Below are 25,532 nucleotides of genomic sequence, written 5' to 3'. Positions count from 1 at the left end.
TATAATTTTGTTCTGTAAAGAATCTTCGACATACCATTCGGCCACCTGCGAATACCTCGCTCATAAAGTCATAACGGAAGTGCTAAGCTAGCAAACTACATCACACATGCACAATTTTATAAAATTGTTAATTTCAATGTTGACAAATAAACTGGTTACCTATACAGGGTGTTTTTTTGGGAGCTTTAGTTAAAAGTTTCTGGGAAAGTAAAATAGGTAGGTTTTTGAAAATTTGTACTTAGGAGTTACTCTGAAGGCCGAATCGATGTAAAATATTTTCAAAATGGCCGCACTTCCGGAAACACCGGAAGTAGATAGTAACTTCGTTATTTTAAATGGCAACCCCTATTTTTTATTGCTTTTTTGGATTCTACGTGAAATTTCACTTCTTTTGATACCCATATGTCGATATCTACCATTTATGGTTTTTAAGTTATTTTGACTTTAAGAAAAAAAATGGCGGATGCAGATGGTACCTTGATAATTGATTACTTGCAAACGGTTGTAGTCATGGCAACCTATTTTTATCAGTGCATAGAGAATGAATAGGGCTTTCTTTTAGTGCACTTAAAAAAAAGTTAAGTTGCGTACGACCGCCCCTATGGATATCCAAATTTATGAAACTTCAAAGACTAAAAACTCAGTTTTTTTTAATGGAATGACCATGTTCTTACTATTCCATGAGATAGAGAATCGAAATGGGCATATTTTGACAATACATGTTCCTATAGCTATCTTTAACAGTTTCTGACTTATTCCCATTTTATTGAATTGACACTATTTTTTTTGGATTTTCTAGTAGTCGGCCATGATTCTATAACAATTGAATTTTAAACAAATCTAGTGACACTAATCCATCACCCACTGTTATAGGTTAACATAAGTTTTTCAAAAATCGAAAAATGACTCGCAGTGGTTTCACCTATTTTGGAATTTAATTGTTATTTATGGTGAAATGGGCAGAATCGCGGCGCGTGCTTTCCGTACATTCATTCGAAAACTAGAACGAAATTGTATGAATTTTTGAAATTTTGTACCCCTAATGCACTACAAACCGTTGAAGCACAAGTTATACAAAGCTCTACAAGAGAATATTTAAGAAAATGAATTGAATTGCAAATGCAAGATTAACAAAATAAATTAAATGCAAAATATAAAAAACTTTGTTGAAACATTTTTGGTATGGAATTGTTGCTAGAACAGATATCGCATTACCTCTCTTAATTTCCAGACTTATACGTTGTTTAAGAAATTCAGTTGAACGACTCTGTTTAGATTTTTCAAAAATTTTCTGTCCTATATCCTTATTAAATGAGTTATTTATTAATGAATTATTTAGACTAGAGCTAGAATCAGTGGTATTAAAGAATCCATTCCTTGATTTGTTTAAAATTCGATTGTTATAAAATCATGGCCAACTACTAAAAAGAAAATGCGAAAAAAAAATGGCATCAATTCCGAGATCAATTCAATGAAATGGGAATAAATCAGAAACTGTTAAAGATAGCTATAGGAACATGTAATATCAAAATATGCCAATTTCGATTCTCTATCTCATGCAATATTAAGAACATGGTCATTCCATTTAAAAAAACTGAGTTTATAGACTTTGAAGTTTCTTAAATTTGGATCTCCATAGGTGCGGTTGTACGCAACTTAACTTTGTTTTAAGTACAGTAAAAGAAAGCCCTATTCATTCTCTATGCACTGATAAAAATGGGTTGCCATGACTATAACCTTTTTCAAGTAATCAATTATCAAGGTACCATCTGCATCCGCCATTTTTTTTTCTTAAAGTCAAAATAACTTAAAAACCATAAATGGCAGATATGACATATGGGTATCAAAAGAACTGAAATTTCACGTAGAATCCAAAAATGCAAAAATAGGGGTTGCCATTTAAAATAACGAAGTTACTATCTACTTCCGGTGTTTCCGGAAGTGCGGCCATTTTGAAAATATTTTACATCGATTCGGCCTTCAGAGTAACTCCTAAGTACAAATTTTCAAAATCCTACCTATTTTACTTTCCCAGAAACTTTTAACTAAAGCTCCCAAAAAAACACCCTGTATAGTGATGTACACAATGTTATAAGCACGTCGAACGTTAAGGGTTACCAATCTCAGACAATAATTGGAGTCGTCGCTCCGCTCCTCCTCCAAACAATTGTCTTCGAACGGTAAAAATCCCTTACCGTTCTCCATACTTAATATACTATTACGGGCTTGTTCAGGAAGACTTCATCCATTAAATTAAGCTTTGCCAAACATAATTTCTTTTCATCTTCCAAATTTCTTGTTTTTATAATGATTTCTGCATTAGAAAGTTGCAGACGATTACATATATTAATGTGTTGTAACTAAGCCTCCCAACCAGCGCAAAATAATTGGAGACCTTTTTTTTTATTTTTTTTGCAAATATCATTGCATTTGGTTAGTCAGAAGGAAGGTCTAAAATTTCTTTTAAACCACAGCGAACCATTTTCTCAATCTCATTAAGAAATTCATTCTGCAACATAATTAATGGAGCAGTTTGGATATTGTATGTTAAAGTGGGCCAAATATAGAAATTCAGAATTGTTAACCTTTGAATATCCTTCAGAAAAGGGTGAGAAATAAAATAACGGTATCCAGCTTTGTTCTCAATTTTTTAACGATTACTGGTGGATTAAAGGTAATCTCGTTATTAAAATTGACTAAATATTTTTTTTTTATTTATATATTTAGTATCAGCTGCTTTGGCTATTAGCTATTATTTAATAAGTGTTTATGTTCTCTGTAGTAATTATAGTTTCCTTAAAATACCAGTTCTACTTAGAAATAAATAGTTTCATTTTTGTTCAGGGATTTAATTAATAATCCATTTAAGTTAATCTCTTCTTCAAACAATTTGCCTTTGATAATATTTATAATTTTGGTTTTCTAACATTTAAGTTCAATCCAATTTCACAAAATAGATGAATAGCTGTTTCATATAATGTCATAGCGGATTCTTTTGATTTCCCAATCAATACAGCAAATCCTAAGGCACTAATAGGTGGAGCTTGATCAATAATTTTAAAACCAAGTTGATTTGAAATGCAATCTCATCGAAAATATGATCAACACAAAGATTGTATAGTGTTGGTGACAGTAGAGAACCTTGCATTAGATACTTCTCGTTCTAACTTAATCTTCCTAGTTTTTCCTTTAATTGTTCCAATCTGTGTGGTATTATGTTCTTGTAAATTGAGGATAACTTGGCGTAATTTTATTGTATTAGTTATGATTCGAGAGTAGCTAGTAAATGATTATGGCCAATACTATCATAGGTTTTCTCTATATCAAGATATAATAAGCAACAATCTCTTTTTTGTTTTTTGGCAGTTTGTAAAACAGAATTAATAATCGAAGTATTGATGTGTGTTTCGGGTGATCGGACGAAACCTCTTTCATTAGTATTGAAAGAAACGTAGTTCTTTAATCTTTTGTTAAGAATTCTTTCTAAATATACATTCTCCGTAATAAGGAACGTATACTTATTGGTCGCCAGTTTGTGATTTTCGAACGACCACCACCTTTATCTATAAGAACTGATGCAATTTCAGCCAGTACTTCCAATGTTCTTCCATATTTTAAAACCCTCATCAAAATCTTATCTGGACCGGGAGCTGTATCCACCACGCGAATTTGTTTTCATTGCAGCAAGAACTTCATCATGATTAATTTTGGACTCGTAATCAAAGTTTACCCCCCCCCCCCCTCTTAGGATTAGTTGTGGATATAAGAATGTCTTGTACAATTATTTAGTTTTGAAAAACGTTGCGAAAATTCATTAAAAATTTCTTCTAGTCCTAAATTACATCCTTTTTTTCCCCATCGAGAACTCTACGCACTGCTTATTGTCTTCGATTATAAAATTCGAATTGCAATAAGTCATATTCAAACCTTTCCTTTCGTTTTCTACGGTCAGATTTGGTTTTTCGTTCAGGGTTACTACAATTTTTAAACTTTGAATTTTGAGTAACGATTTTTTTACTTTTACATAACGTAACGTAATATTTTTCATGTGTATAGTAGGGTGAGCTTTAGATTTATATGGAAATCCACTATAGTAATATTTATGAAATTTTTACCACAAAACTTACATGTTTTATTGGATTCATCATTATCAAAACTCGCACTTGAAGATCCAATCTTCCCAAGCGGTGAAGACACAACAATATTTTCCCTTACTAATAACTTTCATGGTAGTACAATTTTTTTTGTAAATGACTTCATGAGTTCCACGAATATGTATATTTATACCTCGTTGATTTCTACAAACCTGGCCACAATAAGGACATTGTGAATTATGTGTTTCCTGTGATGACTTAATACCAGTTGTGGAATTAGTGTTCCTTGGATCGCTTTTAATAAATATTGGTTGGATACCAATAATACCATCTACGTTATCGATACACATTTTCGCTACTTCCTCTTCATGAAGGTAATCGTTTTTCTCTTCAACTTGTGATGTATTTTTAGTTAAAGATCGGGTTTTATGTTTGTTAGATATGTGTATATTAAGACCGAGATTAAGACCCTTTTTTGATGTAAACTTACAATCACAATAATTATGTGCATAGAAAGGAGTTATCAAGGGTTGGCGATATAGGCTGGTGTGCACAATTCAAATTTCTTGTAATTGCAAATGAAAATGTTCTTGGTTCTCCACGGGATCGAATATCAGGGTATATATTTGACGAAACGACAGAAATGTCTCCATCAACGACTGTATTGTAATTTTTTTTATTGCAGCTAGAAAATGTAGAAGGTCCCGCATCTCTCGCATCTTGTGAAGGTAAACCGAACGTTTTTATGTATAGAGGCGTTCTACTCTGCGGGTAATTCTTTAGAAAATAAGGAAAGGAGAAGGAAAACATTGACATTACTTAACTTAAGGTACCTAACATAACATTACTTAAAACCTTGAGCACTTAGGTACATACAAACTCATCGGCGGTATAAAGCATTTTCGCTTAGAATATTTTTTATTGGTCCTTTAAAACCTTTGAGTGTGTGCTGGTTTTTAATTATTGAGATTGGGAGGTGGCTGAATAGTTTAATTAATTAATCGATTAATCTTCGAAGATGCTAAAATAGGAGACTCCTATATTAAATATAGGAGACCTGGTAACCCTATACGCTAATCTTCCTCCTGGTTGTTAAGCAGTATACTTGTCATTTATTGCATACGCTTAGGAGAAAGTTGTTAGTGACAAAATTAACTTCCTGGCGTGCCTTGAATTTGTTATATTATATTCGACAAGACTTGGAGTACTTGGACCATGTGGCTACAGTAATTATTGTGGATGGTTTGATTTTTGTTTGTTTGTTATGGGTTGTATGAGTAGATAATAATAATTTGTTGACAACTGCCGTTCAGGTGGTCATAAAGAGTATCATAGTTCTTATGTAGGTACCTACCTATTTATGATACAATGATACAAATATAATCAATAAAATCTGTTACAAATTATTATATACCATTATGCGTGATGTTTACTCCAAATTTGATGCATTCGTAATCAAGAAGTATAGGTACAGTACAGATTCAATTAAATTACTTATCAATTGTGTATAAAATAGTTATCTCTACCAATCGCATGGAAGTCCATTTTAAAATAAAACTAATTGGAGGTAAAATAAAATTGCTATCAGCTTTTTTGTAGTTTATTTACACGATTTTTACATACGATATCATGCTTATCTTCGCCTTTTCCATTCAAAGGTATGCTCGCCCATTTTGATGACCAGTTGAACTTATCCTGAATTCTTTCATTTTAAGTGTCGGGTCACTTTAAGACTTGATATCATCCAGTTCAGGGATCCTTGCAGTTTCTAATGCATTCACTAGAATCGGTGTCCGTTACAAGGCATTAAAATAGTATGGACCTATTATGCGACTAAGGGATAAACTGCCTATGTATAATCGACTTGGTACCAAGGATATTCTTGCGACCTAACGAGAGCTGCTTCTCCTCAATCCAAAGACAACTTGTAAAATAATTCTCTTTGGTTTGAATTTTTCTCCGATACCTCTTGACGAAGAGGGCAGTCAAAGAGGTTCTGCTTACAGTTTGAGTTTGAGCATTATACTGCCAAAACCCATAGAAATACAAATTCCATGGATTCCACAGTGACCAAAGCAGCGTAATTGAGAAATGCTTGACCCGAAACAGAGCAAGACTGTGAAGGTGAAGAACAGCATGGTGGTTGCAGTCAAAAGTTGCTATTCGAAAAGACGAAAACCTAGAGCCCCAATGAATGTATGTCCAGATGTCCTAATTCCTATTCATTTTCCGTTCTTCGTTCAGTTTGAATATATACAGTGATGCTAATTTTGAATCCAACAACAGTAAATGGGTAAATAATTCAATACTTTCCATTTATTTCCCATTAAAGAATGATGAGTTCGCAGTAATGGAAATTCCTGATGAGAATTATTCCAGAATACGACCCCCAGGAGTAAGAAAATGTACAACTTTTATACTTCGACCTAGTTTTAGAACTTTCATTGCCAAAATTTTAGAAACGCTTGCTTTTTTGTAGATAAATATCTCGAAAAATGTCGCAGTTTATGTATTGGGAAAGTTGGACATGTCCTGTCGTTTCGGAAAACTTTGTTCCTTCATAACTTCCAAGTTTAGATGAATAATTAGTTTTCATCAGATAACTTGAACAGTAGCAACGTTGAGTTTTCTTTACTTAGTGTAGCGGAAGACCAACAGATGACGGTATCAATATTACAGAACGCAATTATTAAACATTTACGATAAAAAGAGCGGAATCATCAAAATTAAATGTAGGAAAATGCCATTCTCATTTGGAAAACTACACCGCCCGCAATTTCCTCGGGTAATTCGCATTTGTAGGACAATGTTAAATTGCAAGTTCGATTAGACAAACTGCCGATGCCTATTTTATTTCCATGCGTTCCACCCGCATGCGTCGTGTTCATTATATTGTGTTTTTGTTATTTTGATTTCTGGTGTTCCTTATTAAATTGATTTTATTCATTGGACGAGACCGTGGAGAAAAAGCTCTCAGAGTTGGGTACGTTTAGTCATATTTATTTCATTTTCGTATACGTGCACAGCTCATGTTTAATAAGGAAAGTTGTAATCCTAACCTAAGAATTTGCACGGCGCTGTTAGGGGTTGTTTCTTTGTTGGATCGCTATTTTTATATTGCAGTTGCATTTTAACGTTTGCGTTGCGTTGTCATTGTGTCTTACTTGTAGAACACCACTGCGAAACCTCTCCGTTTGCACTCATTTGATCGTTGAAAGTAAACTGTAAATGTTAATAGATACACTGTACATACAGGATTGTTCGTTAGTCGCTGCACCAAGTAAAATGAGTAGCTGTTGAGAATCCTTTGGATTTCGGTTGTGTATAAAATAAACAAAGCTTATTTTTAGCATTTGAAGGCTTGTACCTTTTGCGTGTATTATACCCGCAGGACAGCATTGGTGGTTCGTCATCAAAAAAAATTATCTTATGTTCTAAATCTATTCCTACTTGTAAAGAGCTATACCTCTCTAGTAAGTGGTAACAATAAAATTGTATCGGAAATACATAAACCGTCAGGATTTTTGAATAAAAGGCATGCAATTGGATTCGCGTTGCTGAACATTCTTTTCAAAACGGCCACAACATTGTCTTTCAAGAACCTAAGTCTCTAACCCATTCGCCCTTCTTTTACCAAAGAAAAAAACAGCGAGGGCATTCAAACACCCAAACAATTTCAACCGGGACGAGGGATGGTCACTTTATCTCAGTGGCTGATGTGTTCTTCTATTTCTCCTGACCGAATAGGTTTAATTTGAGGGGTGCTCGAAGGGGTGAGACAGGGCTAAAAATTGGTACAGTTATTTATAAATACCCTTCGATAGTTATTGTGTTTAATTGTCGATTTAATTTGTATTTATAGGTATTTATAAATATTTATTGTGTTTGTGGGATTTAAATGTATTTAAGTATATTTAAACGGATTTATAGTTATTTCGTTTATTACTTTTTACTTTTATATTTCTTATTGGATTTTTACGCAATGAGATAAAGAACAAAAAAGGATCATTTGAAAGCATCGCCCTCATAGTCATGTTAGATTCAGTTAGATTTAGTTAATCGTGGATTTTTGTGGAGAAATGAATGTAACGCTAAAAATCCAATATGGGGACCATAAGAAATAAGGAAGCAGTACCCTGTAGCTTCAACATTTAGTATGTTATCGAAATTCTGATAACAGATTCAGATTCTCCGAAAAAAGTGCCTATATAAGGTGCTAATGAGAACCGCCAATTTCGATCGTTTAAGCTATAGGGAAAATGAAAACGAAATTTGACATTTTCAGCTTTTGGTGGTATGTCTGTTATTTTGAAAGATTGAAAAATGAAACCTTTAACCTTTAGAGAGGTCCCAATGATGAGCTACTAATTTGAACCACCCTGTACAGAGTTATTGAATACAAAAGTGTAGTACTTACACTTAGGTACTTAAAAGTTTCTTTTAGACTCAAAATAGCAATTGTGAAGGTATATTATACAGGTATAATAAGTATGTGTAATGGTTTTGTCCGTCGGTCTGAACGAAGAAAGACAGCGACGTCAAACCTTAGGTTTCTTCTCCTCTTGATAAATTTCAGAATTACTATTTTTTACTGAGAGGCCAATTTTGAACTGCGGCCTTTCCCAATTTGCACAATTCACAAATTTCATTTTGCACTCGTAACAGTTCTATAACAGTTCTAGTTTGTAGTCATTTGTTCCGTTTATTTACCTGAAATAATTACATTCTAACTTCTAAGGAATGGGGTGGCAAATTTGCAGATCACTTCATTTCTAAAAACTCCTATATCAAATAGTTTTTAGTTCTACATAGATTTTAAAATAAATATCGCAACCCAATCATTGAAAATTGTCCGAAATTTATAATTTAAAAAATGCGAATTTTCAACCTAAATAGTACGATGCAACCCATAGCATTTTTGCGCACGTAGTTCCATTTTTTACCACAATGAAAAATAAATTAGTGTTTTAGCATAACATTTAGTCCTGGTTGGTTGTTCATCAGAGCTTACTAAGACAGTGTGTTTTGTCGTTTCTTCGGTGAATTTGGTAAATAAATGTTCAATTATTAACAATATATTTGGGAATATTGCAGATCTTTAGGCGAGTGTACAACAAAAATTCCGATTTTTATTTATGTAAATAAAAGAAATCCCTTTCGACACGGCCAGGCCAGTGTAGGTAGATTTATTTTCTCCATCTTTTTCCAATATGGCGGAATTGGCTATTTCACGAACTTGACCGAGGTATTTATGAGTTACACCAAACTCTTTCTTGTAAGTTATATATTCCGAGTGAGTTTTTTCCGAGGTTTAGTATGGGGATCTCGTAAACCGTAACAGATACAAAGTCGCTTAAATGAGCAAAGAATTTCAGAATCCCTTTCAGAGTTTCTAACTGTACAAATAACGAAGTTATGGTAAAAAAATCGAAAAATGTCTTTTAGAAAATGTGCTGGCGTTCATTTATTCTCAAAGATTAATAAGAAAACTTTTTCTTATTAAGTTTGGTGCGTAGAATCTGAAACAATTCGTACTTTTTCGATTAGACTTCTCAATCAAAAGTTATAGACTAGAAACCAATTTCGAAAGAAACTTCAAAGGGCTGTAACTTTTGAACTAGTAGCCCAATTTTGGAACTGTTTGAAATTATGGATTCTACAGGCCACAGTCTATAAGAAAATTTTTTTCGGGTCGATCTGAGACAATTTTTTTAGAGCCAAAAATCGACTACACCAAAATTTCTCGGGAAAACATTTTTTCTTTTTAATTTTGGTGCGTAGAATCCAAAACAATTCGTACTTTTTCGATTAGACTTCTCAATCAAAAGTTATAGACTAGAAACCAATTTCGACAGAAAATTCAAAGGGCTGTAACTTTTGAACTAGTAGCCCAATCTTGGAACTGTTTGAAATTATGGATTCTACAGGCCACATTCTATAAGAAATTTTTTTTCCGGATCGATCTGAGACAATTTTTTTTTCGGGCCTCAAAAAAAGGCAGTGTATAAACCTTCCTTTTTTACCAAAAATCGACTGCACCAAAATTTCTCGGGAAAACACTTTTTCTTATTAATTTTGGTGCGTAGAATCCCAAACAATTCGTACTTTTTCGATCAGACTTCTCAATCAAAAGTTATAGACTAGAAACCAATTTCGAAAGAAACTTCAAAGGGCTGTAACTTTTGAACTAGTAGCCCAATCTTGGAACTGTTTGAAATTATGGATTCTACAGGCCACAGTCTATTAGAAAATTTTTTTCCGGGTCGATCTGAGACAATTTTTTTAGAGCCAAAAAAAAAAAAAATCGACTACACCTAAATTTCTCGGGAAAACATTTTTTCTTTTTAATTTTGGTGCGTAGAATCCAAAACAATTCGTACTTTTTCGATCAGACTTCTCAATCAAAAGTTATAGACTAGAAACCAATTTCGAAAGAAACTTCAAAGGGCTGTAACGTTTGAACTAGTAGCCCAATCTTGGAACTGTTTGAAATTATGGATTCTACAGGCCACATTCTACAAGAACATTTTTTTTCCGGGTCGATCTGAGACAATTTTTTTTCGGTTCTCAAAAAAAGGCAGTGTATAAGCTTCCTTTTTTACCACCAATCGACTACACCAAAATTTCTCGGGAAAACACTTTTTCTTATTAATTTTGGTGCGTGGAATCCAAAACAATTCGTACTTTTTCGATTAGACTTCTCAATCAAAAGGTATAGACTAAATTTTTTGACACTCAGCTCGCATTCGGAAACACAACATCGCTGTCTCTTTTCGTTCTCGAGTTAGACCAGGAACAGAGGGACGGACGGACAACACCATCACATAAGGGGAATTTTTCAAAAGAAAAAAAATTAAAAACATTAATATGATTAATATGATTATTCCTGGTTTTTAATTTCTTGCGCATTTTTTCAATATGAATTTTATAACGGGCGGTCAAAAATGAATTGCTTTCGAGTCGCCTTTGGAAGTTTAAGTTAAGTACGATTTTCCAGGTAAACAAAAATTCCAAAGGTAAAGGTGGAAACAAGATACTTTGCTCTTGTTGGGGTTGGGATAACGCCATTTTTTCTAAAGAAAAATAATTCCCCTTATGTGATGGTTTTGTCCGTGTGTCCGTCTGTCAGTTCCCCGTCTAACTCAAGAACGAAAAGAGACAGCGATGTCAAACCTTCGCCAATCTACTTCTATGAGTTCAGGGATCAGTGGTATTCAATATGAGTCGGATAAAAGTCTGGTTTCCGAATACGAGCGGAGCAAAAAATTCCCCTCCTGAAAATCGTATGCGATTCTTCGTATTTTGGTAATATATGCAACCGAATTTTGAGAACTTCATTGAGTAATTTACGTACATAAACTTTCGTTGCTAAATCAGAGATATGTGTATACATTGAAAAGTAATGGTGCAAGTACGGAGCCTTGTGGTAAACCATTGTTTAGACATTTAAAACTGCTACTTCTGTTTCCAATAAAAACAAGTTTAAATTGACGATTGGAGAGCATCAATGAGAACTATCATCTTGTTACATGGAATTTATTTATAAAGTTTATGTATGACGCTTCTTTCCAAATTGTATCCTAAGCGGCAATCAAACCAATTTTTTTCTGAAATTCTGCCTCGATGTGAGTAGTTACTGGTAGAACTTGATCACAACAATTACGTCTAAGTCGAAATCCGGCTTGCTCTTTGGGAAGAGCAGTGTCAATTATGGGGGGATATTTTTTGATATATCAATCTTTCTAGAGCTTTGCATGTTCCCCCACACCCAGGCCTTACATAGAAATTGGCCGATAATTTGCTGGATCATGTGGGTCTCTTCCTGGTTTTAGAACATCTATAATCTTGGCTTGTTTGAATATTGCTTGGTAAGGAAATCAGTAGTTAAGATGTTCTATAGAATTGAACTACCCAATTTCCTAAATGTTTTAAAAATTCTGCATCAAAACCAGCCGCTTTTCAATTCCTAGTTGATTTTAGTGGCCATCTAAGGTAAATGGTGCATCAATTTCTTCATTTACAGCCGCAGTTTTTCGTTGTTCTTGTAAAATCATTTTCATTTTGTTTTATTTATTGAATATGCACAATATTTCAATTTCGTTGTAAACGGAAAGCTATATAAATATTAGAAGGTCGAAGCTCGAAGAATAATATAAAATTAATAAGACATCAAATCGTTCTTTATTATTATCCAGGTAAGAGAGGCCGCTTCATATGTAATATGAACTCGCATTTTCATGGCAACAAGTATTTTATATCGAGAATGAGATTTTCCCATTCTTCTCAAAATTAAAAGGAATTTTCCAACTGCTGTGCTTTTGAAAAAGTAATATGGAATAAGGTGCAAATTTCAATGATTGGGCAACACAACGCACCCTTCAAAATAACCACTTTATCTGCTTGTATGCAGTTCATTGGATTGCATCATGTTCTTTAGAGAATTTTGAACTAAAAACTATCCCGTTCTCTGTACAATGTGTATTTAACATATTTAACTAACCACCATTTCTTTCCAGGTGCAACAGCGGTTGACAAGGTGAGTTTTTCCATTTGGGTTTGTAATTTTTAATTTTTATTCCTTGTATGTTAGTCGATCATTTTTACGTACAAAAAATCGTTTCATATTAGACAATTTAAAATCCTAGATATCAGTAGACCCGAATATTAGAAATAGAGAATGGGTCTCTAAATAATTTCCAAAGTCACGAACCATGAATGGATTGTTGATTGTAAATTATTATTTATTACCAAAGAAAACGTAACCTTGTTTTTAAAACTAATTCGCAAAATTTTTTAATAATAATAACCAGGTACCAAGCAGTCGAGTTCGGACCGTGCACACGTGGATTCAGAAAATACAACACACAAAATAAATATTTACCTGGTAAATACGTAACCATATTCAAATTTGTGGGCCAAATACTTTTGCCAAAATTCAAATTCAACACACAACGCAAATATTTATCAATGTGGACCCGCCTTTACACTTACATCATATACCGTGTGTCCCAGGGAGAACTCTCTTTGGTGAAATGGAATTAATTTATTTTTTTGCGAAGGTTTCACGAGATCTTTGAGTAAGTTAGCGTTCAACGTACATTATTGCACTTGCCTGATGCTAGAAAGAGATTGGAGCGAAATTTCGCGAAAAAATACATTGCCGTTTCCCTATTCCCACTGTATACCTACACATGAGCGTGACAGAGACTGTAAAATTTGTCGAAATAGAAGCATTGATCTACAACAAAAATCAACCCTTCCATTTAATTAATACTTTAATCACAAAAATAACAAGTTAAATTATTGTAACTGCTCGAATACTACACTTACATAGACCAACATCTCCCGTTTCCTTGAATATCCACTAAATAATGAATCGTTAGTTCCCGTAGGAATAAATTTCATTTGTTCGGGAATGCTTTCATTTTTCTTGAAGTGGACCTACGAGAGTTACTTGATACAGATTAAAAGAGATTGGCTTGCAATGTTATTTCGTATGGATTCGTCTTTACTTGATTTATTTATAAAGTTTTCTAATATTCCTGTTTTCTTAATTCGTTAGAACGTCGTCTGTTGCAAATTGCTTATAAAAATAACAGCGTTTCCTTCTTTACGATTATGATAATTTTGTTATCACTTGCACTTGAACTGAGAACGTAGCTCGTAGTCACCGTTTTTTAGAGCTGATGCAAGTTAATTATTTGAGGGTGAGAAATTGCACAATCAATAACTCTCCTGTAAATTCGCCATTTTGACGTTTAAAAATTTATGTGCTTTTCCCACAATTTTTATTTGTGCAGTGTGATTAATCCACACGGGCGTCTTTGATCCGTCAAACTATCTTAGGGAATTCATATCTCGGAGTGCAATTATTATGAAATGTTGCATTATGGTCAAGAGTGTAAAGCAGCATGTAACATATGAAACGTTCAAAATGCTCGACTATTTTTCACTTGCACGAATTTGCAATTATAATAAAATTACAACTCAGAGGATTTGTTACGGATAAAGAGGGTATAACGCAGTGTAATTTAGTTGCGTTATTCTATTTTGATTTGTTCATTTCTGGTCGAGGACTATTAAATTCAGTAAATTACAAAGAAGAAATTTATTATTTATAAGAAGCTTTTATCCGTTTATATCGCCAGCAGTAACTTAATACAAATTAAACTAACGGACCAAATAATCCCATAAGACACCATCTAATCAATTTCAGTTTGTTCATTGCTTTCATAAATATTTCATTAAGCCCATTTTAAATTATCCCTCAATTTATGCAAAGATGGAGGGTTGTTTATAAAAGCATCAACTTTGTTATTTTAATGCAATTATTTTGGGGTAAAATTGCAACTCAATATAATATTGAGTGAGTAGTATATTTTACGTTACGTTACCATCCAATAACATTCAGATAATTTTTCACACACTTATTTATTAGAAATATACGTGAAGCCGGTTTGACAGTTATGGAAGGGTTGTGTTATTGTATACGACTGGAAGCATGCAAATGAGAGAGTAAGGGTAACCGCCATGTCGAAACAGTTTGTTTCCGATACAAGTGATTGACAAATGTTCCCAATCACTTATTATCGCGAGTAAACTTTAACGTAATTTCCTTGTTATGTTAATGACGTTTGTAATTACATGCGAAATGAAAAAATCATAATCTTCCAGTCGTTGGCCATCGACGCTTGCAGACCATAAAAGGTAATTCAACATACCTAGTTCCAGTAGGTTCGCTTATTTTTATTTCAATTTTCGAATTGTTTCTTTGTCGAATTCATTCAGGGGTTGATTTATACTACCGCTGATAATGTTTTCGATTGCATTGTCACAAATCAAAGAGACATTATGTCTTGAATTAAAATGTTGTATATAAATCAGATGCTATTGTTTGAACCAGTATGTAGATTATTGCCGAGAAACGGTAGCAACCTTGAGAGGAACAAGAAATCTTTCTTAAAACTATAATGTAATGGGATCTTTGTGCAAAACATTTTCTTTTGGAAAAATTTTTCATGTTAATTGCTTTCCTTTTTTCCATTCCATTTCTATATATTGTTAATGAATATATTAATAAAAATATAAAGCAGATTAGGTAATTTCACGTCCCAATATTTTTGCGCCAAAATATTGAAGATTTAGATCTTCAGTGGACAACTTTTCAGGAAATATTAACCCTAGTTTACTGGCCACTAAAACTTTCAAGTTTACGGGCGTGGGGTGGAACGAACCCCAGATAGAAAAGACTAAACTTGGAAGGTACTCGAGCTCCCAGGCCAAAATATTGAAAGAAAAAAACTTATGGACATTGAAAGTGGCTGTGGGGTGCGATCCACCCCAGACCTGTAAATTAGGGTTAAAATAATAGGGAAGATCAGTGTTAGCGCTGCACAAAGACAGTTTAGCACTTGAGGTGCTTATTATAAACCCCGATAACTCCATGTTTTTTTGAAAAATGTCTTATTACTTCATCTGACCCCATCACAGCAATTGTACGTAGCAATTTAGAGACAGACATTTTCCGAAATTATCGTTAAAGTTTTGTTAACAGTTTCTTGCTTATTTGATAGTTTCTTTACTTTTAAGCCGAGTTTTAAGCCATTACAGAACAAAATTTACCTACGCCGGAAAACAAATTTTAAAATTGGGGATGCTAACCTGAAATCAAACCCGCACCCCCACTTTTCCCGATTAAAATTTTATTAGTTGCATCAGAAAGTCTAAATCTTGGTCTGAATTAACGACTAATTTGTAACAAAGTTGCGTTTTCATTGTTTAAATAATTTATACATTATTTAAACAATATGCACTAAACATTCAATTTAGAGAGAATAGTTATTTACATAGAATTGATTGACGACAACTGTTACACTCCACACGTACTGAATTTTCGACCAACAGACGAATTTGCTTATAGAGGTGAAAGGCAACTAAATTTGAACATAGACCCGCGTGTCTTCTTAAATTCCAGAAGAAAAACAAAATCAAAACAGTCAGCAAACCGGCCTCGAACTTTGGCAAAACAAACTTCTTTTTCTTCCAGCCGAACAGTACCTCAGCTGCGAATAATGACAAGAAGGCTGCTTTAACGGACTGCAACTCGGCCTCGAACTTGTCGGAAGCCCTTTCTCGAAGCGTCCCCCAGTATTTAAACGGACTTCCTTCCTTAGATTATATCCACAATGTGATAGTAACTTGATCAACTAATCACACTTGTCACACGACGCATCTTGTCTCACGTGCGCCGCACTTTGCTTGATCACTTTAAATAAGTTCTCTTCAGTGAATGATATCGACTTTTTTCACGATCCCCTAAATGTAATAATAGATCAAATTAGATCTTAAGCCCGAATGTATGTTCAGAGCCCCAGTGCCACTTAATTGAAATTTTCTTATTCTGTATGGTGTCTGGTTAACCAAATAAACAAATAAACTTTTCTCGGAATTATCTTATCTTAAACTCCATCATCTTCTAGGACAACAACAATGTGTTTACGATTAAAGTCACCTTATCACTAGACAATTACACTAATCTCTTTTAAAATAAACGAAACACCCAATAAATCAAATCGAAACTGTCACAAATGCATTAACCAACAAATTGATAGTGGAAAAATGGAGATAAAAATTTTCCTAACCTTATTATTTCTAGGAATTACTCTTTCTTTTACAAAGAAATAAACAAACAAGACCTTGACTACAAGATAAATTCGCAGAATCGTTTGTTTGTGGATATTGTAGAAATTCCGATAGACATCGAAGCGCCATAAAAGATAAGAAACGAAAGCGGATGTGACGCATTCTTTCCGGGAAGTAGGACGTCGTTGTTAGAGAACATTCTAGAATATTCCGGAGATTTGAGAACTTTCCAGGAAGCGCGGCGTTTGTTATATAACAAATCGAATTGTTTTTTAGTCAGCTCTGCAAAGTGAGTGCTTAACTTAATCCATTGCAAGACTGTTATACATTTATTGTTAGTTAATTGTAAATAAATAAATCACGTAATTAAATTTACGTTACAGTATTTTTATTGCCAGGCTCTATGCTGTAAATTATGGTAATTGAGAATATAAAATAAAGAAAGTCAATTTTTGTTGAACACGCGTTCGTCAGCATCCTCTCAAACTTTTAAAAATCTAAGAAAAGATCTTCTTGGTTGTAACATTTGTTATATTTTTTTCGATCATTTTAAGCAACTTTTAAAGAATAACATTGTTTTTCCGTCTGTACATACGTACGTTGGCAATTTTCGGAGGTAACGGCTCGAGGCATTTTGTTCAAATTTTGGATACCTATGTATATTAGACATTCGGAAAGGAAAAATAACAGGCCGGAAAATGCGCTATTTGTATTTTAGACGTATTCAAACTAAAGCTTCGTAGGGACGGTAACAATTTATTAAAGATATTACCAACAATTTACGGAAACGATTTTTAAAGAATTTGGTGGAATGGTACAGAATAATCCTTTACGTCAATGACTTTAATTATACTTTAAAGGTTGAACCAGATAGGAAGGGGTTTATGTATTTTTTTACTTTGTGATATAGTTCCATACCCTCAAGAAATCTTCATTCCACCCATATTCACCCACCCAGCTTATCTGAGATATATGATTTCTACATTTAACCCCATAGATATTGCAACCATATTTCTTGCAATAAAGGGTTGGAACTTCTCTTTGTTTGACAAAGTTTTGATTCGGAATTAAAACTGTACCAGAATACAATGAATTATTAATGTTTCCCGTCGGCTAGCTTCTTTACAAATTTTTTTACGTATTTTCGCGGTTTTGCTTACTATAGAGGGTCACTCAGGAGCTCGTTTGCTATATTTACTACAAGTTTATTAACGAGCTCCTAGCGAGTTCACGATTTTGAACTTTCTGTTCGTCCGTCCGTCCGTCTGTGGAGAGGATAACTCCCGAACGGTTTCGAATTTTCCATTCCGTTTTCAGTATTTTGTTTATAATCACCCAAGAAAGAATTGATTAAGTGTTCAGTGACCCAGGAGCTCGTTTGCTATATTTATTACAAGTTTATTTAAGATAGTAAGGAACGTATAGCTTACGACAGCCCTGTGCCATAACAATGCGAGGGTGTTTAATAATAATATTGTGGAGCAAGAGTTTTTCCGAGTTGGAACGCGCCACTTTGTTTCTTTTTATGTTTTATTTATATTCATTTTGTTATGATTTTTGTTTTGTTTTGTTATGATAACTCCAAAAACATACTTTTATATTCTTTATATTTGTGAAACGGACTACTGCACCTAGTTATTTATTATGGACGTCGTTTCCTTGGCGCGTTTCAAACACTGCACGTGGTGGTAGAGCTCAGTAGCCACATTTTTCTGTGAAGAAGCGAAGTATCCCAGGGGCGTGATTGCTAGACTCCATGGCTTTAACCCATAAAGTCTGATTCGTGCTACCCGATTCCAGTAAATCCTGAAAAATGATAAAAGGATGCCGTATCCTGCCAAATCTTTCACGAAATATAGAGAAATTCGAAAAAGTTCTTGACGATCACTCATTAAACGTTATATAGGAAATTTCCTATGCGTCAAAAGTGTGCTACTCATGAAAATATAGTTATATTGGAAAATTTCTGATTCCAGGCGAAAAATTGATAAATACAGTTACACAAGATAATATATGATGGCGAAAAACCTGAATTTCTGATTGATCGTGAGCCCTAGATAGTTTTCTTCCTTTTAAATCGTAAATAATTTCCTCTTCCAGGAGCAAATACACGACAAGTTGCTTTTGGTTCAACATGATGCACACTACTGAAGTTGCAGGGTCATAGGTGCCAAACGCGTTGTCAAAAAAGTGAAAGATGAAGGGCAATTTTTGTGAGAAAATGAATTTTCTAGATCATTAAAACTAATCTAAAACTATCCGATTGTTATGGAACCACACGTGTCATCGAACATTTTAAAGTAACGGTTATCATGTGTTGCTGATATCATTAGACCTTCCTAGTTCAGATGATTTACCTTTGAGTTTTCTGAAATTAGCCGGCTCAATTGGTGCACAAAAATGGGGTTATTATTCCGAGCTATTGAACAATACCCTTCCATTTACAAGTTAATTTAAAAAAAATGTACGGCTAACTTCATTTAAGTTGGCACCGATTTCCTTCTTGTTCTTCCTCTTTTGATTTCTCACTGAGTATAGCATGATTATTGTGAACTAGAGGGGATCATTGTGTCAGTTTCTAGATTATTTTTACAGCCCACGATTTAATGAAAATTTCACTAAAAATAGTTTTTTGGTAACTTCTGAGCTAAAATAAACTCCATGATGCAGGCTGATTCAAATTCGAGAGCCACCCTCTGGATCTCGGGAACTGTAAGAAATAGATAGGTAGTTTAAATTTGGCAAAGTTGCGTATTTTGATGCTTAACAAAATGCAGTTTTGCAACTTAAAAAATTCTGACTACTTTCGGAGATATCCGAAAAAACTGAAATTTTGCAAAATCGTTTTTATTTTTTACTGAAGTTAAGTATCAAAATACGCAATTCTGCCAAATTTAAACTACCTATCTATCTCTTACAGTTCCCGAGATCCCCATGGTGGCCCTCGAATTTGAATCACCCTGTATATAAGGTGGAGTACGGTATGCCTTAAAAATTCTCCTTCACACCCTCGTTCACACCTTACACAAAACTACTATCTACCAAATTGTGATATTAGAACGCTATTGGAGTATTTTAAAAATTCATGATCACAAAAGAATAGGTAATTTACAGAGCGTTTAGTCATTTCTCATTTTTATTTTTATTTTATTATTATATTTACAGCACCATCAGAAAGCTGAGAAAAAATCACTAATGGTTCATTTCTCGAAAATGAAATTTCTCGGTTTTTTTTTTGCTATAACTTCGCTATTTGTAGAGCTACAAGAAACTTTAAAAGGTAAAATTAATTAGCACAAAATTCTGCATAGGTGCCTTTACCCATTTAAACGACTTTGTATCTGTTACGGTTTATGAGTTTCCCATAGTGAAAATGAAAAAAAAAGCACACCCTGTATAAGAAGGTTTTTTTTTATTCCTGTAAGACAAAAATTTTTGGGATAAATTTGCCGCCCCCTAAAATCTGCCGCCCTAGATTTTATTACAAAAAAAAGTAATTTCTTTGATTCTTTTTTCTGATGCACACATTTCAATAAATTTATGGGGATATTCGGTCCACTTACGTTAAACTTAACGTGCAGGTTATCTGTAGAAAACGTTATTTGCCCATCTTAAATAACGCCAAATAACGTTTTTTGACAGATAACCTACACGTTAAGTTGTACGTTTGTGATACATCGCAGGGAGGATTATCGACTTTTGCTGCTTTCCCATCCTTCATTTCTGTTATGGTTTATTCTTTTATTGATATAATTTCTCCTCTTCTGTCAACAATTTTCCATCCTTATGTTCTATTCCCTGTCATAATTCCATTTTTTTCTCCATATTTGTCATTACGTCATTCGTCACTAGCTGCACAGATCTACACATACACAGATTGCTAACCTTATGCATTTTTTGGGAAACAAATTTAGGTATACTTAAAAGCGCCCTCTATTGCGGAGCAGTAGAAACATGTACCGTTTAAAACTGTAATATGACGCTTATGGATTTATGCATTAGATGTCGCTGCAAAAAATTTAAAGCGGTAAAATGTGCATATAATCCAGTTTAATTGTATTTTTACCAGGAAAGTTGTGGGGTAGTTTTGATTTCTTTTATTCTATATGTTTTTTGGGGTGCCGAATCCGAATCCGAGGTTTGCTAACAAAATTTCATGACGCAACATTGAAAAAAATACAAAAAAGTTGAAAAGGATATTTTTTTAGCAGTTTTGTGCTTACAACTGGAAAACTATCAACTTTTTGAAAATAACCTCCCTATCTTATATCTTATCGACGTGGTAAAGAGTGTAACGTTAATGATGGCAGAGATATACATAGTTTGTAAGTATGCCTTTCCGGTTAGCAATCTGTCAAGACCTTTAAAGACGCAAATAGTTTCCGCCAACTTTAAAAAACCTTCACGATTCTTTAAGAACCTGCCCTATGTTCGTGTGTATCTGTGACCACAGGGACCCGCTTTTAATAACTCACTTACGACGAATGAGTAGCTCCAGTGTTAAATTAAACCATTATGGCTCAACGTACCTCCTATCATATCATACCACTGTAATAATACGAATATTAAGGAATTCGAATTGTGCAAACTTTAATGTTGTTTCAGCGACATCTAACGCATAAATCCATAAGCGTCATATTACAGTTTTAAACGATACATGTTTATACTGCTCCGCAATAGAGGGCGCTTTTAAGTATACCTAAATTTGTTTCCCAAAAAATGCATAAGGTTAGCAATCTGTGTATGTGTAGATCTGTGCTAGCTGAAAGACTTGAGAAAGCTCCTGGAAGAAACATTCCCAATTCATTTCACTATCACGATATCGTCAGATCGAATGCGCAATAAATTGACGGGAATTACAAGTTCCGTTACTTTTGCGATGACAGATCATGAAACTACAACCGTTGAGAGACATGACAAAGTCAGTGTCTGATTATTACCGAATGAGAAACGAAGGGAAAGAAGTACAAATCCCATAAACCTATGCTATACATTTTTAAAGCCAACAAAAAATATTCAATTAAGGATATCGATCGGATAGGAATTTCAATTTCTTTAATTAAAAATGAATCCCTATTCAATATACTTTATATTTGAATTTCAATTGCGTCTCTCAATATAACGATGTCTTTGCAAATCCGTTTTCTCTTTGTTTTTTTTATCTAAAAAGGAACGACTGTAATAATTTCAATGAAGTAAACGAATACGATCATAGTATTTTGGGACATGCACAGTTAAAAGGTGAAAACCGGCCCTCATAATAATTTAAAATTGTAAAAAGGTAGAAGAGATCAGCAACATCCACGCAGTAACTGTGATGGACACTGGATAACATCGTTGGTATGCCAGTCGGTCATTGAGATCGCCTCGAATTTTGCTTTGAAATTTCTATTCAAACTGCAACGCGCCTATTTAGAGAAAAGCAATTTACTTCTGTCAATATTTACATTAAAATACGTAATAACTTTACCCTCAAACTGTCTCGGTTAAATAAGACCATTGAAATTCAAGAAAGATTGTCTCGCGAAAGCAATTTAAAAATTATATTAAATTTTCTTAGAGTAAATCTTCGAGCCAAAATATTCGAGAAAAAAGTTTCTACTTAAACGAAACAAAGTGAAACTACAATAATTTAGAAAGAAAGTCGTCGCAATATATGAATATGAAACGGAAAAAATGAAACAGATCGAAAATGAGAGAGCGAAAACGGCATCCAGCGTTAAGTAGCAAAAGCAAGAAACTATAGTATCTGAATATTTTTGATAACAACAGCTTTTATCTCGCAAAACAGTATGTGAAAGAAGTAAAGCTTTTATTTTTTTCCCAGTTTCTTTTATTTCATCCTCTCAGAAAAGTCCACTTTCTTCTAAAACGTCTAAAGTAATCTCACAGATGGAAGCCATAAACCTATATTACTCGGAAAAGACTTTTCTATTTCTTTTTTCCCTTCTTATAAAAATTTAATATTACTTCTGCCGTGACGGGGCAAAAGGAAACTAAATAAGGAAGCCATATTTTATTATTATCCTTGCATATCCGATATTTGATATTCACAAATAAAATTACCCCCGTTACGCATATATAAAGACCAAACTTAAAATAGCTGAACTTTTTAGATCCCGCGATTGCAATCGGTCAATAATTAGAATGCCCCGCTTACCTCGAACTCAGAACTGAATATTTAACAACATTCGTAATTAGTGTGGCAAATTGTTAATATTTAATTGAGTGATAAAAAAAAAGAGTTTAAAAAAGTGGTAGGTAGCAGAAAAATGGATCGTAAAAGATGTTATGGGATCGTGAAAGTCTGAAGGTTTACTAGCTTTAAACGTTTATAGGGGGTGTTAAAATGTATCTATTATAAAGTAATGTTTTTGGAGTAAAATATTAGGGTGATTAGATTTTTTTTATAATAAACAAACAAGAGGGACGCTGACATTTATTTTTGAAATTAAATATTGAATGCTGGTGATGACTATTCTGAAAAAAATATTTTATATACTCATGAGCACAATCAATGGACAATGTGCTGCATTTAACTTTTTAGATATAAAAGTCCGTTCCATTTGCCTCACAAAAAATGCAATATTAACTTTGTGCTAATTTTCTGCCGTTTGTTTTTTTTATTATACACATCGACAGTATTTGTTTGTTTTTTCAGTTTATTTGTTTATGTTTTTATTAGTTTTGTTTTCTTTGTTTGAAACTAAATCATGGGATAAATAGGTTACGTTAATTTTTCCTAATTTTTCCCAATTATTAATCTCCTTAGCACTTAGCATACCGCTAGTTATTATTTTCGCAGTTCCGTACTCTGGATTTCTAGATAAGGAGGATTTCAAGCCAGATCTGTCACTTTTGGACGATTTCAATGCCATTATAGGTCTTAATAGTTTATGATTTTTGCCAAAGACTTTTGACCTAAAGTGTAATTTAAAGAAAATACACAGGGCGAAGTTTTCTTAAAAAAACCTGGACGTCACATTAGGTTCAATGGATGCTGCCCGCGGCATTTTGGTTAGCGTCGAGTTTTTGCGAACACAAGAACTACTTTTATTCGAGGTGCATACGTGCAAAATTCCATTTAAATATCTTAATAATTAAACAAATCGGATTGCGCATGCGCAAAACAAATTTTTTTGTTCGGTATTCGTTTTACTTTTTTTCGAGGAAGTCTTTGGGAATTCCAAGGAATTCTCTGGGAATATCCAAGAAATCTCTAGGAATTCTCAGGAAGGCTATGGGAATTCTCAGAAATTTTCTGGAAGTATTTAGGAATTCTCTGGGAAGTCTCTGGGAATCCTGGTGGATGCGATTTTTGATTAACCCCTCGGTTTAAACGATGCCGATCGACAGGGCTGTAGACATTTTTCTGACCACTATCCAATTAAATCGAACAGCAAAACCGGAGCAAAACTATTAAAAAATGCACCGATGAACCACTTCGCTACTACTGTATTCAGTTTTCAATAATTTGTGATAGAAAAGAAAATCAAATTTCATGTGCTAAGAAGGGGGGGGGGGCAGGGTAACGAACTTTCCGGAAGTTGTAGTGTATTTCAGTCAATTTCAACATTGATGCGCTTGTGTTTTTATGTTATAAATTGTAAGTGATAAATAATAATTACTGTTATAAATTAATTCATTTTAAGACTGTTACAAATTTATTGTTAATTTTCTGTAATAAATAAAGAACGTAACTAATTTACGTTGCAATATGCAATTACCAAACCAAATAAATCTACAAGTGATGTCTCACAAGATCAGACAAGCCATGGACGTTTTTTAAGAGGGTGATCGCCTGTCTTAACGAGATCTTTTTGAAAAAGTTAAAGGAAAGAACGAGTTTGTTCCCTCTTCAATATAAATTTGAGTGGTGTAAATTTTCCGGAAACTTGTTTAGTAAGGAGTGCAAATTTTAGTTGTCACACCTTGGATGTTCCCCACAATATAAAAGATTACACGCTTCCTACTGTATAGCATTGAATAAAAACACTATTTTACTCAATGGCACCTTGCATTCCCCCAGTGTGAGTTTATATGGAGACACTGGAATGCAAAATGCAAATTAATTTCCAAATTGCCGCCCTATTTTTTCATGAATTCCTCTAATTGGAAAAACTTTGTTAACCGTTCTAGTTAGCTTCAGAAAAAAAATGTTTGTGTTTTATTTAGCCACCTTGAAATGAACAACAAGGTGGTATCACTACATTCTGCTCCGATGTATCCACTGCTGTTACTATATGGGGGTAAGTCCTTGCAAATACGCTCACGGGCACGAAAAACGGAGCAAGGAGACACTTGCCACTTGATTTTAGTTACAGCGTTAATTAGCGTTATTAAAAATTCGCCTCCCAGTTTTTCCTAGTAAATCGTTTCGGTTTTGTTTAATTTATGGTCGTTTTGCCACAACACTAATGTGTGCTTTTTGGTCCTCGTTTTTACCACTCGCACGTTAGTAAGGTAGGTATTGCATTGGGGTAAAAAATGACCCCCACTTTTTTTAAATGGTTGCCTCCTGTCGCTAAGAATTAATTTATAAGCACTAATCAGGGAAACTTCTCTCTACATCAACGGAAGCAATAGGTGCACGGGTCGATCTGAGACAATTTTTTTTCGGGCCTCCAAAAAGGGCAATGTATAACCTTCCTTTTTTTACCAAAAATCGACTGCACCAAAATTTCTCGGGAAAACACTTTTTCTTATTAATTTTGGTGCGTAGAATCCAAAACAATTCGTACGTTTTCGATTAGACCTCTCAATAAAAAGTTATGGACAAAAAACGAATTTCGAAAA

The 25,532-nt window shown here is 33.8% G+C and overlaps 1 long non-coding RNA gene across 1 annotated transcript in view; it reads left to right on the top strand.

Annotated features, from left to right (window-relative positions):
- Positions 1 to 6,866: 6,866 nt before the first annotated feature.
- LOC116177110 overlaps positions 6,867 to 25,532 on the top strand; it is a 44,926-nt gene continuing 26,260 nt past the window's right edge. The window contains exons 1-2 of the long non-coding RNA XR_004146607.1: positions 6,867 to 7,077; positions 12,611 to 12,630. This is a non-coding gene — a long non-coding RNA (uncharacterized LOC116177110). The remainder of the gene's footprint in view (positions 7,078 to 12,610; positions 12,631 to 25,532) is intronic.

Source organism: Photinus pyralis, unplaced genomic scaffold, assembly GCF_008802855.1.
Source record: "Photinus pyralis isolate 1611_PpyrPB1 unplaced genomic scaffold, Ppyr1.3 Ppyr1.4_LG7, whole genome shotgun sequence".
Classification (NCBI taxonomy): domain Eukaryota; kingdom Metazoa; phylum Arthropoda; class Insecta; order Coleoptera; family Lampyridae; genus Photinus; species Photinus pyralis.
This window is presented reverse-complemented; position numbering and strand designations above follow the sequence as displayed.